This window comes from Sander vitreus, unplaced genomic scaffold (assembly GCF_031162955.1).
Source record: "Sander vitreus isolate 19-12246 unplaced genomic scaffold, sanVit1 ctg243_0, whole genome shotgun sequence".
Taxonomy (NCBI): Eukaryota; Metazoa; Chordata; class Actinopteri; order Perciformes; family Percidae; genus Sander; species Sander vitreus.
The window spans coordinates 192,501-209,619 of record NW_027595416.1 but is presented as its reverse complement, the minus strand read 5'-3'; the positions used below and the strand labels follow the sequence as shown (position 1 = coordinate 209,619).

Genomic DNA, 17,119 nt, shown 5'->3' with positions numbered 1-17,119 from the left:
AGATGAATGGAGCTTTTTTTAAGTTTAAAGTGAAATTCAGATTTCTGAGTGTAAATGTTACTTGAATTTATGAATGAGGCATCATCTAGGAGAAATCTACAGACACAAACAAATACACTAAACACTAGAACCACTTAGATAAGGTAAGAGTTAGGGGGTTTGGGTTAGTGGGTTTGGGTTAGGGGGTAATGGTTAGGGGGTAGGGGTTAGTTGGTTAGGGGTTTGGGTTAGAGGTTAAGGGTTAGGGAGTTGAAAGAACACGCTTTTCCTGGGTGAAAGTATTTAGTTTTCGCACTTCATCCAAGTGGTGTAGCCATAGCTAGCAGTCAAAGATGGCAGCAGTTCTACACATTCGTGACTCACATGGTGTCTTGACAGGGTCTCCCATGGCAAAGTGGTCTCAGTCTCTCTCTTTTCACACATACCTCATTTGGTCCAGATTTTCGGACTTTTCAGTTTGATCCGAACCAAAATTACAGGTGTGAAGCAGTGAGAGTGAGAGCAGCAGTCAGTAGGAGAGAGCAGCATTCAGTAGGAGAGAGTAGCAGTCAGTAGGAGAGATCAGCAGTCAGTAGGAGAGAGTAGCAGTCAGTAGGAAAGATCAGCAGTCAGTAGGAGAGAGCAGCAGGCAGTAGGAGAGAACAGCAGTCAGTAGAGGAGAGCAGCAGTCAGTAGGAGAGAGCAGCAGGCAGTAGGGGAGAGCAGCAGGCAGTAGAGGAGAGCAGCAGTCAGTAGGAGAGAGCAGCAGGCAGCTGAAAAAACTCTGACACAGAGAGAGGATACGAGAGGACGAGGAAGCCCGTCTACAAACCAATCAATTCTAAGTATCTGAAAACGCAGCTCACGTATGTGTTGACGGCAGGACGTAGTTTTTTCAAATGTATACAATGGAACAAAAACATGAACCTTGGTCCGTACCTTGATTTGTATTTTCATGTGTGAAAATGCCCTAAGAATTGATTAAAAAGACCTATAAATCATCGAAGTAGAGGAAGAGTGACCCGGCCCGGATGAAGCCTGGGGCCGCCATCTGGAGCCAGGCCCAGACAGAGGTGTTTGCCAAAAAGCCCAAAGAAGCTACATGGCAAACCCTCTCCATCCTGTGGGAGGAACTGCTGGGGATCGGATGGCAGTGAATCCCCCACACTGTCCAACAACACACCAAAACTCTTTCAGTCGATGCAGTTTGCAGTGCAGTTTTCTGCAGTGGTCATTTGCAGAAAAACAAACGACAAATAAACTGCGAAAAAAGCATCCCAAATGTCAGCACAGAGATGTTAGAGACCCCCACCCTGACTACAGAGCAACAACAAACCCAAAGTTATTTTTCACCAACTTTGAGACTCAGAAATTCCCCCAAAAGCAGAGTTTCATATTCAGGCTGTGACAGAGTTGCTGTCAGTCAGTATTTCCTTTTTCTGCTAAGTTATGCTGTATGTTGTAAATGCAACTTTCTTGTCTGTTTTGGACTATGGTGACATTTTATATATGTATTCAACCTCCCAGTGTCTTCATGCTTTGGACACGGTGTTTCATGGAGCCTTAAGATTCATCACAAACCTAAAATCTCATACTCATCACTGTTTGCTGTACTCTCGGGTTGAGTGGTTCTCCCTCTCAATCAGGCGTTGGATGCACTGGCATCTTTTTATTTATATAGCAGTATTAGGACTACTTCCTCCTTATCTGAACACTTACATCCTCCCGAGGTCTGCAGTGACATATCACTTGCGTTCACAGGATCTGTTTTTATTGTCAGTCCCTAAAGACCGCACTGACTTTAGTAAAAAGGCTTTTAATTTTGCAGCACCATCTGCATGGAATCAGCTTCAGAATGAACTACAGTTGAAGGAGTTGGTCTCTTTTTATTCTTTTAAAGGCTTTTTAAAGGATCTTGCAGAAAGGCAGTCTATCTGTCATTGTTTTTAAACTGATGTAGGACCCAGATTTCTCTTTATGATGACATTGTTGTTTGAATATGATGCGTGAAAGTGTGTCTATGTTTTTACTTGTTATTGTCTTTGTATTTATTTGAAACCACGCTGCTTGCCAGGACACTCTTGTAAAAGAGATTTGTAATCTCAAGGAGTTTTTTATCCTGGTTAAATAAAGGTTTGAATGAAGAAAAAAAAAGTTCTACCATGGCTAAGGAACGTTTTTAGGGCTTTGCAGCTTGTCAGAACTTTAGATGTGTTGTAAAAGCCATATCTGTAAGCTTAGGAGAGTTAAAGGATCAGAGGGAGACGCTGTCTGACACGGGCCCTCACACGTTATCTCTCGCTTTACACAAAACCGGTTTGGTGTTTTATCACAAAAGTCATCCATGAAAACCAAGCTCTCAGGGTTTAGCTTCCAGTTTGAATAACTAATGAAGAACAACAGAGAGAGTTTGTGAGGGAAGAGATGATATCAGAGCGGCCTTAGAAAGAGTATTTCATCGGTTCATTTCATGGCGGTTAGATTGCTGCAGAGCTCTCTTCTCATGACTCACAACAACAAACTTCAGCTGATTAAAAAACCCCACAATCAGACTCAGAACCAGGTCCAACAGGAGAAAATACATTTTAACTTCTTTCAACATTTACATCAGCACTTTTAATGGGACTGAAAGAAGACGCTAAGTGACTGAAAGTAGACACTAAATGTCTGAAAGTAGACACTAAATGACTGAAAGTAAACACTAAATGAATGTCTAAACTTTAATGAAAGCTAAGATAAATTAAACCTCTAATCTCCTCCTGTAGGGATGATGAGTCACTATATTATATGTTACCTGCTGCTGACTCTATGAAAGATAAAGTGGGCGTGTATTATAATATGATATTATAATATTTTACAGTATAAAGATCGAGGAGTTCTCTGACTTTTCTATCTCTCTCTCCTGTCATTCAGGCAAATATACTTTTTATGACATAACTATTTTATTTTCTGTCTTTGAGACATTAAAACTTCTCAGATTGGTTTAGATTCAGTTTCAGCTGCGAGAAAGAAACTTTAAGAAGCTTTAGACGTTTCTCAATGATTTTGACACTTTAATAATGTTTCTGTTTAATTTTTTCTGTTTGCTTTTATGCTGTAGAAACTCCTAATGTCACTTAACAAGTTCTTACATCATCAGACAGGAGACATTTGTAAAACTGAAGACATACGCTACGTTAGGAAGGGAGAGATGTTAGGTATGTCAGAGTAAAGTCTCTAACAGCTTTTATATGATAATAGAAAATGCATTTCCAGCAGAAAATGCGTGTGAATGCTGAATAGCTAAATTGCTAAAGCTAAACTGGATGAGTAGCTTAAATCCGTAAGACGTTGAAATAGTGAGAATAGTTGGAAAAGTATGAACGTTTGAAAGTACTTCTTTTTTTATTTTATTTTAATGTGAGACACTACAAGAAACCACAAGTGATACAAGACATAAACATACACACAAACATACATACATACATATATACATACATATATATACATGTACACATACATACATACGTACATACATACACATACACATATAAAAGAGTTAGTAAATTAAAACTAGCAGTGCAAAATTAAACATTTCATGTGCTTTTTCAGTTACTTTTCAAATCCCTACCCCTATACATATTACTCTAGGCCATTCTTCTTTTAGGTATAATTGTAATGGGGATCATTCTTTTACAAAAACATCAAGCGTATTTCTTAGTACATGTGATAATCTCTCCAATGGCAAGATGGACATACATTTTTCATACCACATTGTAATATTGGGAGGATCTTCGTCTAACCATTTATGTAGTATTGTGAGGCGTGCAGCATACAAAGCATGGATTTAGTGGAATATCAAACCTAAAAAATGTTCTTAATCTCGTTTTGGACCGATAGCCAGAAGCTTGAGATTTTTGGACATGACCACATTAGATGTCCATCAGTGCCACAGCTATTTTTACATTTCACACATAATGATGAGCACAGGAGTTTAATAACTTGCCTTTCCAGATTAAATGTCTGTTCTTGGTCTTGGATTTTGTGAAATTAATTTCTAAATAAATGCGACTTATAGTCAAGTGAGACTTATATATGTTTTTTTCCTCTTCATGACGCATTTTTTGACTGATGTGACTTATACTCCGGAGTGACTTATAGTCCGGAAAATACGGTAAACACAATGGCTGCAATGCGAACTGGCACAAAGTTGTAAGAACTAGAACTGCCCTAAACACAATGCTATCTCAGAATGCAGAAAAGGGTTTATTTAGACATAAACACAAGATACTTAGCTAATCTTATAGGATAAACATGGGAAGCTGCATTATACAAACATTGAAAAAAGTAAAGCTAATGCTAAAGCTAAACTGGATAGCTGGTTAAAATGTGTAAGAAGAAGGTGAAGTTGTAAGAAATGTGGAAAAGTGATAATTGTTATAATTAGTATAAATGTCAAAAAGTTGAATAGCTGACTAGGACGTATAAAGCCCCGTCCATTTCTAGAACTTAGGGTAATTGTTATGTGTTGCTCACTGGTTCACAACCAGGGATATAGCCATGTTGGACTGGCTTTGTTTGAATTTCTAAAAGGAGGGTTGAACCCTGATCAGACAACCCTGGTGAAACCCTGGGCATTGGTGTGAAACGGGCATAATGGGCAGGCCATCTGTATATCACACTGCCAGATCTATCTTCACAACAACACAGTGTACACAGCTTACAGTGTGAGCTAAATTATATGACAAATATTGGCTGTATTAAAAAAAGGCAATGCTGGGCGCCCGGATAGTTCAGTTGGTAGAGTGTGCGCCCATATATAGAGGTTTACTTCTTGGCGCAATGGGCCCGGGTTTGACTCCGATCTGCGGCCCTTTGCTGCATGTCATTCCCCCTCTCTCTCCCCTTTCATGTCTTCAGCTGTCCTTTATAAATAAAGGCCTAAAATGGCAAAAAGATTATCTTAAAAAAAAAGCCAATCCTGCATTAAACTTAAGAGTTTGCAGTAGTGATGCAACTGATCTTGCAGTGTTTGTTTAAGCCACCCATTCCCGCCCGCAGTAAAGTTCAAACCGCCCTCTAATACACACCCATTATAATCGATAAAATGTCCTGAAATTTACACTAAACTTAAACAGCTTTTTCAGGAAAATTGTAAAAGATATCAAAGTGATGAGATAGCTGAATATTTCGTTTAAAGTTTGAATCAGGTCTGTAGGTGAAAGAATGTAGGAGGAGATACATTTTAAAGCAGAAAAGGATTTGAATGATGTACATGTTAAAATAAAATGTTTAAAAGCATAATATTTAAAAAAAAAAAAAAAAAAAAAGCATAAATAGTAGAACAAAAGTTGAAGAAGTCCCATTATGTGCTGAAAGAGCTGAACATTTTAATAGTTGAATGGTGTTTATAGCTGAACGTATACAGAAGTTACAGACGACCAAGAAACGTATAGAAGAGAACAGGATAACAATACTGGGAATGCTGCTGAATCAACATTCCCACAATACAGATATAAGATGATACAAGAGCATAATGCATATGCTCCGAAGCCGACTGGACCTGGCAGACAATTTAACGCTTAATTTCATGCATTTAAGCTTCTCTTTCATAACGCTCAGATGTAAGCACTGTATTTAATCCCTTTCAATAACTCTTTAACTCTGCTTTTTTAGCACATTATATTTTATAATGTTACAGAATGTCTGATTATTACACTTCAGACCAGTTTAAATCAAGAGAATTGTTTGTTTGCTCTATTTTTGTATGCATCCATCAGGAAGTAGGACACAATTACAACACGCACACAAGTCACACAATCAAAATGAGGCAATTACAGTGGTGCTTCAGGTTGCCTCTAGGTGTGTCTCTGTTTTGATTTCAGCTGTGGCCACAGCCATCTCGTTGCAGATTTGCTTAGGGTTGCTGCTGTCTGTTTTGCTCACCTCACCTGTACATTGGAGGCCCCTCTCTGTCTGTGATCCCACCCTATCCTTCACTCACCTTTGACAGCTATATAGGAGGCTGGGACAGAGGCAGCAGACGTCAACCCAACTCAGCTCACAGTGACGAGGGCTATATACACTTACAAGGTGAGGATGACATCCACGGCAGCTCGACTGGACCGTCAGCAGGACAGGGAACAAGGCATTGGCACAAACGAGAAAGCAGTGAAGTTCTCCCAGCAGGATTATGAGACTCTGCGCAAGCAGTGTTTGAAGAGTGGACGCCTGTTTGAGGACAACTGCTTTCCAGCTGAGCCCACATCACTGGGCTACAATGAGGTGGGACCAGACTCAGAAGAAACCAAGGGGGTTGTTTGGAAAAGGCCAAAGGTAGGAAGCCTCTAAGAAAAAACACACAGCAATGAAAACCAACCAAACATAAAAGGAACACTGTGTTTTTTAAATGATCCTATGGTTGGTGAGCTTGTCACTGACTTGACATTAATTATTGTATTTCTTTCATTTACTGAATTGCGAATATTTAATATTTTAAACTAAGACTTTGGAAAGCAGAAGTAAAAAACAATATATATAAAAGAGTAGCTGTACCTCGTTACTTTCTGCATCACGATCAGAACACTTGAAAGCGACAGAAGTTTAAACGTAAGCCTCATACTGTATTACTATTCACTATAGTAATAATCTCTGGGAGAGATACCTAAATGTGTTGAATCATGTGTTTGTGAATTATTTTCATAGGGGTTTTCTGTACTTGCAACGCAGTCATCAGATCTAAATCATTGAACTGTATTTCCTCCTATTGTCTCAGTAGTGTGATAGGAAAGATTTCTCAAAACTGCTCTCAAATGTTCAACTATTTGTGATTGTTTGGTCCTCTATATAGGAGCTGTGCTCAAACCCAAAGTTCATTGTTGATGGAGCCACAAGGATGGAGATTTTCCAAGGAGCTCTGGGTAAGTGAGGGGAAAGAATGAATAGATGGAGTGATGGATGGATGGATGGATGGATGGATGGATGGATGGATAGATGGATGGATGGATGGATGGATGGATGGATGGATGGATGGATGGATGGAGGGATGGATGGATGGATGGATTGTTGGATGGATGGATGGATAGATGATGGGGTGTTTTGGATTTTCGAAGGGAACCACAAACATTCCCTGGTCTATACCCCTCCACCCATTCTGCCATTAAGCTTGTAGTGGTTTGTGGGCACATGCTGTTTACAGCACCTGCTGCACTGCGGTGAATGCCGCATACTGCTCAATCTCACAGCATGTCTCTGATTTTACTGTGTAGGTGACTGCTGGCTTCTAGCTGCAATAGCCAGTCTGACTCTAGACCAGCAGATCCTGGCTCGCGTGGTGCCCCAGGAACAGAGTTTTACTGAAGGTTACGCCGGGATATTTCACTTCCATGTCAGACAAATGCCCTTCTTATTTGACTAACTTTTTTCCTGCCATGTCCAACCATAAAATGATGGCTCATGGTAATAGATTAAAAACAAAAAATGAAATCGTGTACTTTTGTGTTTTGTACTAAGTTGCCCTATATTGCCATGCTGTGACATGCAGAGCACAGAACATCTTATTCAAGGATCACAAAATTGTCTTGCTCATGAGTCATAGAAGTATTTGACGTTATGAATATTTTCTTCTCAGTTCTGGCAGTTTGGTGAGTGGGTGGATGTGGTGATCGATGACCGTTTACCCACAAGAAATGGAAAGCTGCTGTTTGTTCAGTCAGCGGAGGGCTCAGAGTTTTGGAGGTCGCTGCTGGAGAAGGCCTACGCCAAGTATGGATCGTTATTTTTTTGCTTCATCAAAACATTAACCAAGTGAAAATGTACAATATATAGTTGGTAAATCTGGTCACATCCCTCTGTGTCTGACAGGTTATGTGGCAGCTATGAGGCCCTGTCAGGAGGAAACACTATTGAGGGTTTTGAGGATTTCACAGGAGGGATTGCAGAAGTATACACCTTAGACAAAGCTCCACCCAAGCTCTTCCAAATCATGCAGAAGGCCCTGAGCCTGGGTTCACTGCTTGGTTGCTCTATTAATAAAGTAAGTCTTATTTTCATACTAATTTGCTTATTTTCATACAGATTTGCATGCTTACCTGCAAGCCAACACACCAACAGTAGTAAAGTACTCATGTCATCAGATTGAAGTGTTGTTCTTGGTGTTTTCAGAAGACCAATGCCGAGACAGAGGCAGTTACAGATCTCAAACTTGTCAAGGGACATGCATACTCAGTCACTGGTGCAGAGGAGGTATATGATTATCTAAACTGTCAACATTATGCTGTTTCTTTCAACTGCATGCAAATTACAATGCCTGCTGTTGCTCTCTCCCAGGTTCATTTCCAAGGCAAGCCGGTTCAGCTGGTTTGCATCAGGAACCCATGGGGTAAATAATTACGTAATTACGTTCTAGATCCATTAACGATCAGCTACCATTAGTTATTTCCAGGAATATCCTAAAAGCACGATTTATTAATTTTTAATCACAATTAGGTCCATTGAATGGAACCATATCAGCAAAGATGAGAAATCAAAGTTGAACCATGTGGCTGATGATGGAGAATTCTGGTAAATCTGTTGGCTTTAACCTTTCATTTCCATGAGAATAAATGTAATAACTGACATATTTTCACCATCACCAAATTAACTACATTATTTAGGCTCAGACTAGGAAAAGTAATGGACACAATGTTCTTTGTTGAGAAATGTGTTTCTCTCCTCAGGATGTCCTATTCAGACTTCATCAAGCAGTTCTCCAGGCTGGAGATCTGTAACTTGAGCCCAGACACGCTCCTGAGTGATGAAGTGGGCCACTGGAAGCATTACCAGTATGAAGGGATGTGGAGGGTGGGCTCTACTGCAGGCGGCTGCCACGAATTCTCAGGTAACAGAGAAACCATATGTATCTCTGAGCAAGAAGTTCTGTTACACTTCATATAAAGAATTACACTTTTGTCTGTTCCAGACACATTCTCGTCCAACCCTCAGTTTGTGGTGCGCCTGGAGGATGTGGATGATGATCCCCTGGATGGGAAGGATGGATGTACCTTTCTGGTTGGGCTCATGTAAAAAGATGGCCGACAGCAGAAGAGGCTCTTTAGTACAAAGGCCAACGCAATGTTCACCTGGGTCCAGATGTCCTGCCGCGACAGAAACCTGTGGCCATGAGCGGCTCCTTCACCAACACACGGGAAGTGTGCGACCGCTTTAAACTTCCTCCAGGAGAATATGCCATTGTTCCCTCGACCTTCCAGCCTGACAAGAATGGCAGCTTCCTTCTCAGGGTGTTCTCTGAGAAACATGCTGCAGCCAGGTATTGTGTTACAGTAACATTCAGACTGATTGATGTCTGCAGGCTAATGAAGACCTCAGAGCTTTGCTGTAATACAGCCATCTAGTGGACAAAGCTCAGAGGCCAGCTCCTTATTTGGTCACAGAAAAGTCTTAAATTCACAGTCAAAACTTACTGTTAATGTTATTTTCTTGCACGCCAACAGAGTGTGTTCAAGCTATGGATTTCTATTTCCATTGTCAGCCGTTAGTCCGATGCTCAGTATGCCATAGACTTTGACAGTTTTGTGGGTTGTCTCATTAAACTGGAAATGCTCTTCACTTAGTGTTCACAAAACACAACATTATCCATTCAGTGTATCTAATATTGATTTGTAGACTCTGAGAGCGGTGGCATGTTTACATTACCAGAACCTTTTTTTCTGTCTCTCTACCAGAAATGTTTAAGGCTCTGGAGAGAGCTGACACAGGGAAGATTGAGCTGGATATGCAACAGGTGGGTAAGACGATAACAAAAGCTGCTGGTTTGTCGGCACTTGTAGTTGAGACAGCTTGCTGTATAATGTTGTTTCCTCTTCCAGTGGCTGTGCCTGGCCATCTACTGACTCTGGAGACAAGACAAGCCAGGGCCCTTTTGGGATACCTGCTGGAGGAGTAACAATACATTTATTCACAAAAGAAATCTATTCTTTACAAACTAAGTATACTCAATGACAGTTCACATGCACTCTATAAGCTCCAAATGCTGGGAAAATGGCTAAAATGTGTTTTAATTGTAATCATATTTGCTGAACATAAACATGGAGATATGTTGTATCACGTGTGTGTGTGTGTGTGTGTGTGTGTGTGTGTGTGTGTGTGTGTGTGTGTGTGTGTGTGTGTGTGTGTGTGTGTGTGTGTGTGTAACGTGTGTGTGTGTGTGTTTGCATGTGTGTGTGTGTGTGTGTGTGTGTGTGTGTGTGTGTGTGTGTGTGTGTGTGTGTGTGTGTGTGTGTGTGTGTGTGTGTATGTGTGTGTGTGTGTGTGTGTGTGTGTGTGTGTGTGTGTGTGTGTGTGTGTGTGTGTGTGTGTGTGTGTGTGTGTGTGTTTGTGTGTGTGTGTGTGTGTGTGTGTGTGTGTGTGTGTGTGTGTGTGTGTGTGTGCATTTGTGTGTTTGTGTGTGTGTGTGTGTGAGTGTGTGTGTGTGTGTGTGTGTGTGTGTGTGTGTGTGTGTGTGTGTGTGTGTGTGTGTGTGTGTGTGTGTGTATGTGTGTCTGTGTGTGTGTGTGTGTGTGTGTGTGTGTGTGTGTGTGTGTGTGTGTGTGTGTGTGTGTGTGTGTGTGTGTGTGTGTGTGTGTATAGATGTACTTGTATGTCTTGTTTGTTCTTGTTGATTATCTTGTTGTGTATTCCTATTTCTAGTTCTGCTTTGTTTTAATGTATGTGCTGTTTTTTACTTGACTTTGACATTAACCAAAATAAATCCTGATGTAAAAGTGTGTGCTAGCTGCTAGTGAAAGCTAACGCTATACCTGCTATAGAAACTGCCTCAGTATTGTGTTTCATAATATAAAAAAGGATTTCTCAATGTTAATGTTCCTCTATTTTTTGTAGGTCATCATTAACAGGAAGCTGCATCCGAACAAAGTGTGAAAACATCTTAAAGTGTGAACACAACAACAACTTCCTGTTTCTGGTCTTTGACTGTCAGTAACGTGTGTATTTAAATGAGGATCAGTGGGGGGGATGTCTGAAGCTGTGGCTGAATGTTTACCGTATATGGAGATGATATCCAGCTGTTTGTTGCAGAGACAACATCTCTCTGTGGGAGTATATAAGACTGCAGATTATTTCATTTCTCTATCTGAACATTCTTCAGATTTGCATCGTGTCAGAGTTCTGCTCTTCTTCATCTTCAGACTTTGTGCCGTTTATCTTTTAACATTCAATCCTTTTTACTGAAAACAAGTCGACCAAAGGACAGCAGCACCTTCCCACCTGATCTCTCTCCACCAACTCTACGGTAAGAGAAAACGCTGACTCTGGCTCCTAACGTTAGATTTTCTCACTTTTGGTTTCCGATGTTTTCGTCATCTTGTTTGTTGACTTTTCAGTCACTTTTTGCCACTTTTTCCGACGTATTTTTCAAGGTTTGAAGTTAACTGTGATGTAAATATAATTCATATCATATAGAATTATGTTTTATTCTTGACACTTTTGATACTTTTTTCGGGGATACTTTTACTCTTTTTCGGCACTTTTTTGGGGCAATTTCTATCCTTTTTTTGGTAAGTTTTTTGACCTTTTTGACACTTTTCTCACTGATTTTTGACAGTTTTGTCGCCACTTTTTTAGTTAACAGTGATGTAACAGTTAACAGTGATGTAACGTAGTTAACAGTGATGTAACATAGTTAACAGTGATGTAACGTAGTTAACAGTGATGTAACGTAGTTAACAGTGATGTAACGTAGTTAACTGTGATGTAACGTAGTTAACAGTGATGTAACGTAGTTAACTGTGATGTAATGTAGTTAACAGTGATGTAACGTAGTTAACAGTGATGTAACATAGTTAACAGTGATGTAACATAGTTAACTGTGATGTAACGTAGTTAACAGTTATGTAACGTAGTTAACAGTTATGTAACGTAGTTAACTGTGATGTAACATAGTTAACTGTGATGTAACGTAGTTAACAGTTATGTAACGTAGTTAACTGTGATGTAACATAGTTAACTGTGATGTAACGTAGTTAAATACGATGATCAGTGGTGTAATGTACAAATACTTTGTTACTGTACATTACTGTACTGCTCGTTACTCACGTATCTGTACTTTACTTAAGTAGAATCAATAGTGCATACTTTTGACTTTTACTCCGTTATATTTTCTGATCAGTTTTCCCCCGTGCCGAAACGTCTTCCTGACCCTGACCTTTTTGGACCTTCGTACCTGAAACCTTCTCCTCCTCCTCTTCTTCGGTAAGACTCCGAATCTTCTCCAACTTTTATTATTTTATCACCTTCTTCAACGTTTTTTCGACAATTGTTTTGTTGTTTTTCTCCAACATTTTTTTTTTTTCTTCATTTGTCACTTTTTTGACATTTTTGGTCCTTTTTTCGATTGTTTTCTGAAGAACCTTGAAGTTAACTGTGATGTAACGTAGTTAAATGTGATGTAACGTGTGTGTTATGATGTGATATTCCAGATATCTCTCCTGCTGCTGACTCTAGAACTCATCTCTCTCCTGTCATTCAGGTAAATATACTTTATATTAATATTCTGAGAAAGCTGCCTCAGACCACGGTCCAGTTTAAAAGACCAAACATTGGTCCGATCAAAAGAGGTGGTCTCGGTGCAGACCAAACTGAACCAAGGTCCGTTTCGTTTATAGTGTGAAAGCATTTTTTGGATGGTTCGGATTTTCGGACCAAATACAAGAAGCTCTGGCAGGCTCTCCTTGTGGGAAGCTCCTTTAAGGAATAGCTCGGTGCTTAGTGTGTAGGAGAGAGTAGCAGTCAGTAGGAGAGAGCAGCATTCAGTAGGAGAGAGCAGCAGTCAGTAGAGTGTGTGTGTGTTTGTGTGTGTTTGTGTGTGTGTGTGTGTGTGTGTGTGTGTGTGTGTGTGTGTGTGTGTGTGTGTGTGTGTGTGTGTGTGTTTCGTCAGAGTAAAGTCTCTAACAGCTTTTATATGATAATATAAAGAGATGTTAAATATGTCAGAGTAAAGTCTCTAACAGCTTTTATAACTCTGTATTCTCCAGATCAACATGAAGATCTCTATCTTTTCTGGTGTTCTGCTGATCTCTGCTGCTCTCATGTTCCTGGGACCAGAAACTGCAGATGCTTTATATACATTATTTGAATATAAGCATATCGTCTCGAAGATGATTCCTAACGAATGTACCGATGTGATGAATGCCAAAAAGATCAGAGATGACCACAAAAAGAAGAACTGTAAGCCCTTAAATACCTTCATCATAGGGAGGTTTGATGATGTCAAAGCCGCCTGTAAGAGGAATAAAGGAACAAAAAGAACAACCACAAAGCGTTTCGATGTTGTTAATTGCAGCACTAGACAAACAAAATTTCCATTTCCATGTAATTATACTGGTGAGACTCGCAACGGGAGAATTGAAGTTGTTTGTAATGACTGTGGCATTCCTACTCACCTTGAAAGAGTTATTCCTCAGTAATTATCACCTGATGAACCAGAGTAATCTGTTACTACCTGATGAATAAAACATGTGACAGTGTAGATGTGAGATTATTTGCATCTGTGTGGACTAGCCAGACCTTCTTCCACAGCGCTGTGGAGGAAGGTCTGGAGGACGGTCTGGCTGTAAGAGACTACAAAGATGGATATCTCAATGATTAAACAGGACTGAATTAAAAAACAGACACAAGTGTAAACTGTCAGATGTGTTTCATATAACAAGAGACACAAGTTCCGCTGATTCATCAGCTGGTTAATAAGACCTATCAAAGAGAACAGGATCTCCTTTAACATCACATGGGACTACAATGTACCTGTTATAATCTGCACCATCGTACTCACAAGGACTGACAGTAGCATCCTTCAGTCTGCAGACAACAATGTTAAAGGGTGCTCTGCTTTTTCTGAGATAAGGAACACAAGGGCCCTATCCTGCACCTGGCGCAGCGCAAAGCCCGACACAAGTGTGCCCATCTGTGCACCCAGAGACGTGCTGGTCTTACAGGGAGGTGTGTTCAGGTGCATTCTGGGCGTGCTGGTCTTACAGGGAGATGTGTTCAGGTGCATTCTAGGCGTGCTGGTCTTACAGGGAGGTGTGTTCAGGTGCATTCTGGGCGTGCTGGTCTTACAGGGAGGTGTGTTCAGGTGCATTCTGGGCGTGCTGGTCTTACAGGGAGGTGTGTTCAGGTGCATTCTGGGCATGCTGGTCTTACAGGGAGGTGTGTTCAGGTGCATTCTGGGCGTATTGCTATCTTGAGGCAGCAGGAAGTGATGGCACCATTGACCAACAAAAACCTGGTCTAAAGTCAATAACGCAGCATTTCATTGTTATTTTAACAGAGCATTAGTAAAATGCTCCTAGGCTCGTGCACAGCACGCACACTATGCTTGTTACACACACAGGGACGCACAGCAGCACACACACACACACACACACACACACACACACACACACATTCATCACCTTGGTGCAACTGTCATTGTTCATCCCCTCGTTGATATGCTGATTTATAAACTTTGCAGCCGGAGTTTCTTCTTCTCTCACAAAGTCCAGAGAGAGCACTATTAATAAATGGTAAACAGATAGTTCATTTTACATTATACTTATTTTAGTGTTAAAGGTGCAGTAGAACTACATGAAGCAGGTAATGAAAAGAAAAAACAGCCTGTAGTGTGTTTTGCAAAAACCCACCACTCCCTGTTAGATGCACCAATCAGGGCCAGGGGGGGTGTCTAACAGCGTGTCAATTACTGCTCAGGCACACACATTCATTCTACATTGGGGGGGAGGGGCTTATGAGACCACTTTGGGCTTTAGCAGAAAGGGGGGAGGGACTGAGAAGTTGTCGATGTTAAACATTTTTGGCTAAGTCCTGGATCTTCACAATCCTACCTACAGCACCTTTAATCAATGAAATATGTATTTATAGGACAGCGTTGAAAACAGAATATGGTGCTAAAACAGTCTCATAAGTATTAGCAACTTGTAAAACACAATGCACAAATGACAATTGCACAAAGGGGTGGTGATGGCTTAGTGGATATGACACATGCCTGTGGTGTGGGAGATCTGGGTTTGATTCCTGCTGCAATATATCAACCAATGTGTCCCTGAGCAAGACACTTAATCCCTAGTTGCTCCAGAGATGTGCAACATCTGATATATATATAGCAAGAGTAAGTCGCTTTGGATAAAAGCATCAGCTAAATGACATGTAATGTAATAAATGAATGCAGAGCGATTTGTATCCGCAAATGTGTGTCTATGTTCATGTGTCTAATTTGTAAATTAACTTAGTATTTTTCAAGGTAAATATATTTGTAAATCTCCTTCTATTTGTGTGGGCACTTTTGAGGCTGTTTTTCCACGCCGTGTCTCTAAATCCCAGCACTCTCCAGTAGATGGAGGTAATGTCTCTAAATCCCAGCACTCTCCAGTAGATGGAGGTAATGTCTCTAAATCCCAGCACTCTCCAGTAGATGGAGGTAATGTCTTTAAATCCCAGCACTCTCCAGTAGATGGTGGTAAGGACTCTAAAGGCCAGGACACACAGGGCCGATAATTGGCCGTTGGACAGTCTGGCGAGGTCAGTGACTCGAGTCTGTTCGGTGTGTCCCGTGCCGTCATCAGTCTGGGGGTCCGTCGGCCTTCATTTTGGCCGACCTGACATGCTCAGTCGGAGGCAGGGCAGTCGGGACTCACCCGGAAATGGCGAGCGGGATGAGCGTGACTAGAGTCTCTCAAAATCTGACGAAAATCTTTTAAACTGACCTTCATTGAGCTGAAATGAAGACAGATTCATCAACTTCACGGCCTATTTCTCTCTTCAAATGTTTTCAGAAATAAGTTTCAGTGAACTATTTTAGTACAATATGAGATCATATTCTGAACGAGCCGCATGACAGTCTGGCTTTGAATTTCCGGAGAAAACAAACCCATGTGACGCGTTCGTCCAATCAGCTGCTGGTTTTCATTTCTTGGGCAACAATACAGAGTAGCGCTGCCTGCTGCTGTGGAGACTTATTACATTTCTCAAGTCAGTGTCGCCTGAGTGTGTTCCGAGGCAGTGTTTTGGACCTCGGCGGTCGGCCGTCTGGTTGGTGGGTCTCGGCTATAAATCCCAGCACTCTCCAGTAGATGGCGGTAATGTCTCTAAAGGCCGGGACACAGAGGGCCGATAATTGGCCGTTGGAAAGTCTGGCGAGGTCAGTGACTCGAATCTGAAATGGTGAGCGGGATGAGCGTAACTAGAGTCTCTCAAAATCTGACGAAAATCTTTTAAACTGACCTTTGTTGAGCTGAAATGAAGACTATTTCTGCTTCAAATGTTTTCAGAAACACGTTTTCAGTGAATGGTGAATGGTGGTAATGTCAGTGATTTTATTGCGTTTTGCCTGTTAAACCGTGTCTGTGTTCTTCATATTTTTGTAGAATTACAGTTTGATCTTCTTATGTAAAATATACGGCTCTGGTAGATGTTTGCGATTGGTCATACTGTGCAACACCGCCTCTTTTATGTGAACGTGCACGTCGCTGGATTGGGAAACCCTGGGTTGATTGAACTGGTTGATAACCAGCGTCATGACACAGCTTATGCAGGACCGCGGTTGTTAGAAATCCAGGGCATGTTTATCTTTCTTCGTAGTATAGGCCTCAGAGCTGAAGATGAACAGATTATTTTAGTTTGTGCTCCACTTGTGTTCAGTCTGTTCTTGTTTCTGACAGAATATAAACTGTGTAAGAGAGTCAGGGCTCCATCTGGTGGAACAATCCTCAACTCATCCTCACACATACACATTTATCTCTCTTCATTGTTCCCTTTTCAACAAGAAGTGTGTGTGTGTGTTTGAGTGAGTGAGTGAGTGAGTGAGTGTGTGTGTGTGTGTGTGTGTGTGTGTGTGTGTGTTTGTTTGAGTGAGTGAGTGTGTGTGTGTGTGTGTGTGTGTGTGTTTGTTTGAGTGAGTGTCTGTGTGTTTGTTTGAGTGAGTGTGTGTGTGTGTGTGTGTGTGTGTGTGTGTGTGTGTGTGTGTGTGTGTGTGTGTGTGTGTGTTTGTGCATGTGTATGAATGAGTGAATATGACGACATTTAAACAGACCCAGAGTTAAACTGTCACATGTCTTTTATTCAACAGGAGAAACAAGTTACTCTGGTTCATCAGGTAGTAACAGATTACTCTGGT

At 41.0% G+C, this 17,119-nt stretch overlaps 1 long non-coding RNA gene and 1 pseudogene across 3 annotated transcripts in view; both read left to right on the top strand.

Moving 5' to 3' along the window:
* Positions 1 to 6,042: 6,042 nt before the first annotated feature.
* On the top strand, positions 6,043 to 10,016 carry LOC144513406 (calpain-2 catalytic subunit-like; annotated as a pseudogene). Its single transcript, XR_013501123.1, has 12 exons — positions 6,043 to 6,294; positions 6,809 to 6,878; positions 7,227 to 7,345; positions 7,589 to 7,722; positions 7,822 to 7,993; positions 8,122 to 8,202; positions 8,287 to 8,358; positions 8,402 to 8,520; positions 8,676 to 8,836; positions 8,918 to 9,265; positions 9,681 to 9,739; positions 9,825 to 10,016. The product of XR_013501123.1 is annotated as a calpain-2 catalytic subunit-like (transcript).
* A 978-nt stretch (positions 10,017 to 10,994) lies between these two features.
* The window catches only part of LOC144513408 (uncharacterized), a 29,537-nt gene continuing 23,412 nt past the window's right edge, over positions 10,995 to 17,119 (top strand). Inside the window, exons 1-4 of one of the 2 annotated variants that reach the window (XR_013501124.1) lie at positions 10,995 to 11,245; positions 12,122 to 12,204; positions 12,432 to 12,481; positions 12,987 to 13,085. This is a non-coding gene — a long non-coding RNA (uncharacterized LOC144513408). Of the gene's footprint in view, positions 11,246 to 12,121; positions 12,205 to 12,431; positions 12,482 to 12,986; positions 13,086 to 17,119 lie in introns of those variants that run through there. The other variant, XR_013501125.1, reaches the window with a different exon arrangement.